Here is a 7,571-nt window from a genome sequence, read left to right on the forward strand (position 1 = left end):
AACCCAGCGCTGAGGGTCAGGGACACAAAGCAAGGGACAAGGGAAGTGGGAAACCTTGTATTGTTCACAGAGGTTATTTGCTGCTTAAAACCTTGACTCATGGGGAATTCCCCATGAAGGTAGATAAGACTGTAAAACCACATGATCACATAATATTGTAAAAACCTGAACAAGTGCATGGCAGAAATTCCTGGGTGACTTTGAGGAAGTTATTGTGAACACCCCCTCACAAGGGGAGCAGGAACATGCACACCTGACTTGCTCTGCCTTCCACCACAGTGCCTGTTTACATGGTCACTCCTGGAGAGAGGACAGGGTCCAGACAAACAGCTCTTCAGGTGTGCTCACCATGGCACTGCTGGAGATACTTGCCCAGAACAGTGTCCAATCCTGACCTTCAAGTGAGCTCCTGATGACCAACATGCACATAACACATAGACAAGGAAGGTGTAAACAGTACAGCTACATGCTGAAGCTCCACATTTAAAAGGGTTCCATCTCTCCCAGATGCATCCAGACCACAAGGTATCAGCACAGTTTCTCTCCCCACCATGTACTAGGTAACATAAGCACACACACAGTACATCTGATCTGCTTAGAGCTACCTGGACTGACGAGATCATCTGCCACTGAGAAGGGTGTGTTTTCACTCCAGATAATCAGATAATCAGATAATATTCTCACCATGGTTGAGCAAGCACACAGATTTGTGTATTTAGGTCCCTCAGTGTGTTCATCCAGCACTGAAGTATTTTGATTGCCATGCATTAACACAAGGAATGTGTGTCTTAGGCATGAATGTGTTGACACCATTCAACAGAATGAAGAGGCAGTATTGATTATTCCTGCCAGAATGAATTCTTGTGACTGGCAGTAAATCCAATCAGATTCAAGCTGTGACTTAGATAGCCCTAAAGCATGACATAGTTATTTCAAGCTCAGATAAAACCTGTTTCTATAATTTATATCTTCACCATTTTTTTTATTATGTTTGCTGGTATGGCCATGTAGCCAGTGTTGTTGGTGCAGGAGCCCCCCAAAACAGCAAGATATCCTGGGGTAATACTACCACAGTATCATATAGGCACACCACTTGCTTGTACACCCTCCTACCCACCAGCCATGCAGCAGGCAAACTGGCCAGTCTCAGACTGAGGCAGCCAGAAGGACTTTGTTCTCAGTCAGTGGCAGTGGAGTAGTCCAGGTGATGTAAGAAGAACGACACTGTAATAATTTCATGTGGGTGCAAAGCATTTCTTGTTTCTAGAAAAACAGCCCTCTCTCTACTTGGTTTGGAGCAGCCAAAGGAGACCCTGAGCCAAGAGAGCCCGAGGCATCCATGTGGCTCATGCCTGGCCGGGATCTGAAAGCCATGGAGAGTGTAGAACCAGTCCCCCAGCAGTGCCTTGCTGAAACTGCAGTGCTTCCAGGGCCAGCACCAACTCCTGCAGAGCCAGTCAAGGCATCTCTGCATGCACAGCCCCATCACACCTGTAACTAGGCAGGCCTTGTCCTGCATTAGATGTGTACCACAGTATTTCATGAACTATGACCTCTTTCTGAAGCGTATGGTCATGAGTAAGCCTACAATATTTAATTTGGAGTGTCTCCAAACCATCACTGGTAAACCTTTTGTTAAGGAGGTAATTGGTGCCTGTTGGAACAGCAAACCCCCTCAGAGCCCCACCAGCACACAGCCAGCTGCACAGCACCAGTGGGTATAAAACCAGACACGACTTGCCAATGCAGCCTTACAGCCTAGAAAGTCAACCATGTCCTGGGCTGCATCAGAAGTGTGGCCAACAGGTTGAAGCAGGTGGCTCTGCCCCTCTATTCCACTCTCATGAGAGTCCACCCTCAGTGCTGCATCCAGCTCTGGGGTCCCAGCATAAGACAGGTCCAGAGGAGGGTCACAGAGATGATGCAAGCCTGGAACATCTCCCATATGACAGAGTTGGGGTTATTTAGCTTTTAGGGAAGAGAATGTTCCAGGGAGACTTTATAGCAACATTCTGGTACTCAAAGGGAGCCTAAAGAGAAGACTGGAAAGGACTCTTTATCAGGTAATGTAGTGATGGGATGAGGAGTAACAATTTAAAATTGAAAGATGGTGTTTCAGATTAGATGTTAGAAAGAAATTCTTTACTGTGAGGATGCTGACAACTGAATTGCCCAGAGAAATTATGGATTCCTGGAACTGGCTGCTCAGAGAAATTATGGATGCCCCAAGCCCGGAAGTGTTCGGGGCCAGGCTGGATGAGGCTTTGAGCAACCTGGTCTAGTAGAAGGTGTCTCTGACTGTAGCAGAGGGGCTGGAACAAGGTGATGTTTAAGGCCCCTTTCAACCCAAACTGTTCTACAAGTCTATGGCATTTGCTCCTTGTGGAGAGCAAAGGAAGAAGCAGAAGTGCTGACTTGGTCAGGGAAAAAAAAAATAAACAGCAAAACTGATGTTGGTCATTTCTTGGTCAAAGACAGAAGTTTTTTTAAGTGATAGTGAAACCAAAGCATGCTATGTGCCTCAGCCATATCAGCCAAAAAACAAATTCTTTCAAAGACCTTCCAGTCCTACTCCTTTCACATTCATAAATACACTCTGTCTAAACCAACACATACAGGAGTTTCTGTGCAAGAGATTAGTAAATCATTAAATATTTTTGATTTTATTAAGTAACGAAACAAGTTGTTCTCCACTGAATACAGAATTTCCCAGTAGGATGGTCACATTTTCTTTTGGTGTAGTTGCTCCAATTGACCTTTTTTGTAGTTCAGGATTGAGTCATCACAAATAATCAGCCCAGAAATTTGCTCTACCAGTGAGTGAAGCTCCTTCTACAAACAACAAACTACTGAAAGCAAATTTCAGCTGGGGTTTAGAGTATAACTCAATCCTATTGCCACAAGTATTTACCCTACACACTGTCTGAGAAATATCAGAATCTTCATTATAGCAGTTATTTAGGGTTTAATATAATTGATTAAATAAAAATTCTAAAAACAGCAATCTATTCTTGCTGGTTTTATGGGTATGAGTGAGTTGACATCAGCCTGCAAAAATTAAGACTTGTGATACTTTCCACAAGTGCTGCACAGCAACTCTGTTTGGTGTCCGTAGAAGGCTGGATTCTGGCAAGCTTGCACATCCTTTCACACCAAGGACAGATGGACAACATCCCTGTGCATGGAGCCCACAATGGCAAAACAAATGTTTCAAATCACATCTTGTCAGAGACATTCCCCACAAAGTGAAGTATTGCCTCAATTGGCAGTTAAGCAACACAAAGTTCGTTTGTGTCAACACAAAAGGCCCAGAGGAAGCCTTTTGTGTGACAGCAGCTGAGGTCTGCCCCAGCAGAGGAAGGGGCTCTGAGTCTCACTGAGCACCTCCACCTCTGCCCCTCACTTCCTTCCAGCTCCACTTCAGATTCTGTGCAAACGCCCATGCCCCAGCAAAACTTGGGTCAAGAGCACTCTAGAAACAGGTCACCCACTCTTCACATCACCCTGATGGAAATGGCCACATTTAATGGCCAAAATGCTGAAAGCACAAATTTCTTAAACCCAAGGAATAACATGAAAAAGTGCACAGACGTGCTCAGTGCTAAAGCTTGTGAAAGAACCCCAGTCACGGAAATCATTTGCAACTCTATCGCAGGAATTGACCATTACAAATCACAACAAATATGATAAACAAAAAAAAGGTCCATGAATAAACTTAGTTTTCTCCAAAATATTTCCTTAATGATATTTTAGCATTCAGAACCTAATGTCTTTTTTTGATAGAAGACTTCAATATAGATCTGAACTTCAGTATATCCACCAAGCTGTTCCTTTGAACAGTCATTTTCAGAGCACTAGGTTTTGAGCTGCTTCTCTGACATTGTGACAAGGAGGGAGCATGGAAAGTGGGCAGGAAAAAAAGCAGAAATGAAATATCAGGGTTTGCTTCATCAGTCAGTTAAAGAGCTAGAGTGTTCTTAATGAAGAAAATTTAGGGTAGCATCCCATTTTAAGAAATTACTGAAAATAAGATAGATGTCCAGTCCTGTGGACAGTGAGTGACACATCAGCAAGTGATGTGTCCAGCCTGTTCAGGTGGCTTTAAAGCTTGAACCAACACAGAAGATTTGGTTAGGCATTTCAAAATTCCTGTAACTCCACCCCTGCAGACAATAGACCTGGAATAAACAAAGGAGGAGGTAGACAAAAAAGTGAGAGGGAATCAGACCCTTTACTGAGGAGATGTGAGCAGAATGAGGCACTGCTTACCAAGGATCACCAGCATCCTGCCCCTGGAGCCAGGCACTCCTGGGACTAGACCCTCTGCATCCCTCCGAGCTCAACCTGTGCCCTCCCTCCTGCACTGTGATCACACCAACCTCCCCAGCCTCTCACATGTGCTCCAGCAGACTCCTGTAGCTCCCAGCCACCTATTACCAAGGTAATTCAATATTATTACATTTAATTAATAAGTTCCCTCAGAAAACACACACACATATGTGCATGGTTTCTCCTGCAGCCTTGTACAGGTCAACAGAGTATTGGTCTGGGCTGATTAGACTTTCAAAACGTGCTGCCTGATGGGCTGTTCCTGGCAGGGCAGGAATAGACAGCAGTTACGAGAATCCAAGTCAGCAAAGCCATTACTTAACCTGGCACTGCTCACACCCTTGGCTGCCTGCCTCTGAGGTCCCTCCCTTGCCTGCCCTCCAACGCCACCAAAAGGAAAAGAAAACAAAGAAAACTCCAAGAGGCAGCGGGCAAGAAAGCTTTGTGACCCTGAAGGTTCATTCGTTGACCAAATAAACAGAGTGGGAAAGGCTCTTTAGAGTAAGTGGAGAAATACAGAGGGTCAGAGCATAAAAGAAAAGCTTGAGTTAGAGGCACTGTTTCTCTCTAAAGAATAGGAACATGGCCTTTGGTGTGTTTTGTGATTTTTTGGGGGGTCTTTTCTGCTCTTTCCTTCTGCACAGGGACCCAGCCTTGACGAAGCTAAAGCTGGCACAGAAATGTTAAAGTCATGATTCAGAAATACTGGGTCTGAAGTTATGGCTCACACAGAGATTTCCTGCATGACCTCGGGCAAGTCATTTGTCTGTACAGCACTTCAGCTTCTAATCCATAAGGCAAAGTCAATGCCTTACAGGCAAGTTATGAGGTTATTAGTGACTGCAAATAACCATGATGATGGGAGGCAGAGAGGCAATCAGGCAGATATGGAGATCCACCTCCTGCAGGATCCTCATCCCTTGGGGACTCTGTCTGAGATCAAACCTCCCACAAGTAAAATGGCCACTGTCTAATTAACACTGATTTCCAGGCATGTCTCAGCCTCTCTCACTGACCTTGCATTTATTACTGAAATATGGTAAATCAGAATAAGATGGACTGTGGGTTCCTCTCTACACAAAAAAGTTCTTCAGCTGCCAGGGGGAGAAAAAGCCTCACCGAGCTCTTTAGTCTTCACCTTCCTGACTCTACACTCACTTTTCATACTTGCCTCTCTCCCTCTCCATTTCCCCTCCTGCTAGAAGGGACACAAGCTTTCATGATGCCTTGGTTATAAAGAGTGGTTAAAAATAAATTCTGCAGGCTAGTGGCGAAGCAGATGCTCTTAAATCTCTAAAAAGTGACTTTGAGGTTTAGAATTCCATTCAAATTGCACAGCCTGGTTTAAATAAAAGCACAGACAAACGTCCATCATCACAAGTCTCCTGGGGGTCTCCCATGAGGGTTCCCACCTTGCCCTGCAATTCCTTGGGCTTCCAGAGCTTGTCCTAGTTAGTTCAGCATAACAATGGCACCAGAGCCCTCACCCACACCTGGAGTAGAGTCACACCAAGTGTCCCTGAAAAGGATGCAGCTGATTTCTGTTTTGTTGAATGGATTCTGACCTGCTTCAACCAAGAAGAGGCTTTGCTAATTTGTAGCTGCTGTGTTCTAAGCCTTTTTTGTCAATTCATACTGTATGATTACTCACTGGGCATGTTTATGATGTTTTACCGAAAGAGTTATAACACGTGAAGTCATAAATTAGGAAAAATCCAGTAAGTAGTTGTTAATTAATAACTTCAATCCATTGCAGGCATTTGACCTTTGCCCCCTTGAGCTGAAACCCTCAAAATAATATTTGCTTTCTCTATTTTTGTTAGTTTTAAGAAAGCGTCCAAACTTGTGCTATTTACTTTTAAAAATTAAAAACAAAGTGAGTGAGTGGACTCCAACACTGCAATCTAAAACCTACTATGCTCTGTGCTGATGAAACATCTCATGCTGTAAGTTACTGAATCATGACTAATTTAACATCATTACTTCAATGATGGTGTTGACTGAGGCAAGAAAACATTATTCCAGATTGTAGAAGACAAGTATGCAAGTTAGAAGCGATGGCTGAAAACATTTCCAAGTGCAAAATGTCTTTCAGATTTTGAAATGCCAACCTTCACTTGAGTTTAAATCACTGATCAGCCAGTTGTAAGGCAGAAAGAAAAACCTCATTTCATGTTCCAATTCTGAAATCCATGTTTCCACTCTGAAAGCTTAGTCACTAATCAGGCTAACACAGCAGTAATTATGGAAGATCTCACCATAAACATGAGCACAGCATGTGAATGACATTTGCTTTTTGAAGAGAGCTTCATAACATATGTTGTTTGCATTTCTGTGCTGCCTAGAAGACCACACTAGGAGCCGCAATATAGTTGTCTTTCAAACCTTCATGTCCTTTTGGACAGCATGTTTTAAATTCTTAGGCCAAGCTTTTGGGACCAGCTAGTGATTTTGCTGCTCTTCTGAATGTATCTTAACAGGACACAAGTTGTAGGAGCTGAGTATCAGCTCTCCGAGACGGGAGTTCTATCTAACTAATAGGAAGACTTAAAATTCTGCGGCAGGTTTTTCACCAGCACAGCACTGTCTTACTTAGAAGCCAAAAAAACTGCACATCTCTTTAGCCTCTTTTATTCAAGAAGCCAAAATAAAAGCGAAAATTTAAACAGGAACCCAGAGACTTCGGCTTGGCGCATTCCTGTAGTGTTTGTCAGCGAGGAGGGGAGGGGTGCGAGACCTGGAACCGGCGCAATGTTCAGGAGGTGTTGCAAGAACAAACACCGAATGTTGCTCATTCGGTGCCGCAGGCTTGCCCTGGCTGCCAGCAGCTCCTGTACACCCCACAGCCACTCCGGTATCGGTCACGGGTGGAGCAGCTGTCATAAACCTTTAGAGTGAAAAGTTTCAGTTCTGAATGCCTAGATATGCATCCTATATGTTTCCATTTCCGTTTGTAACTTTGTACATGTCTGTCATAAATGTTTATGTATCTCATAAGTGTTATTTCCAGCTGTAGCTTTGTAGGAGTTGTTATAGAAGTGTTGTATAGTCGTGATTGCAAGTTTGTATAAATTGTCATTATAAGTTTTAAATAGTAGGAGTGTAAGAAGTTACAATTAAAGAGTTGTTAGAGTATTTGCCAGGTTGTCAGCAGAGAGGGAGAGAAGAAAGAAGGGATCCTTCCTCCACTGCAGCAGGACCCGAATCAGGACATCACTCCGGGTCAGTAATTGGTGGACCCG

This window comes from Sylvia atricapilla, chromosome 2 (genome assembly GCF_009819655.1).
Source record: "Sylvia atricapilla isolate bSylAtr1 chromosome 2, bSylAtr1.pri, whole genome shotgun sequence".
NCBI lineage: Eukaryota > Metazoa > Chordata > Aves > Passeriformes > Sylviidae > Sylvia > Sylvia atricapilla.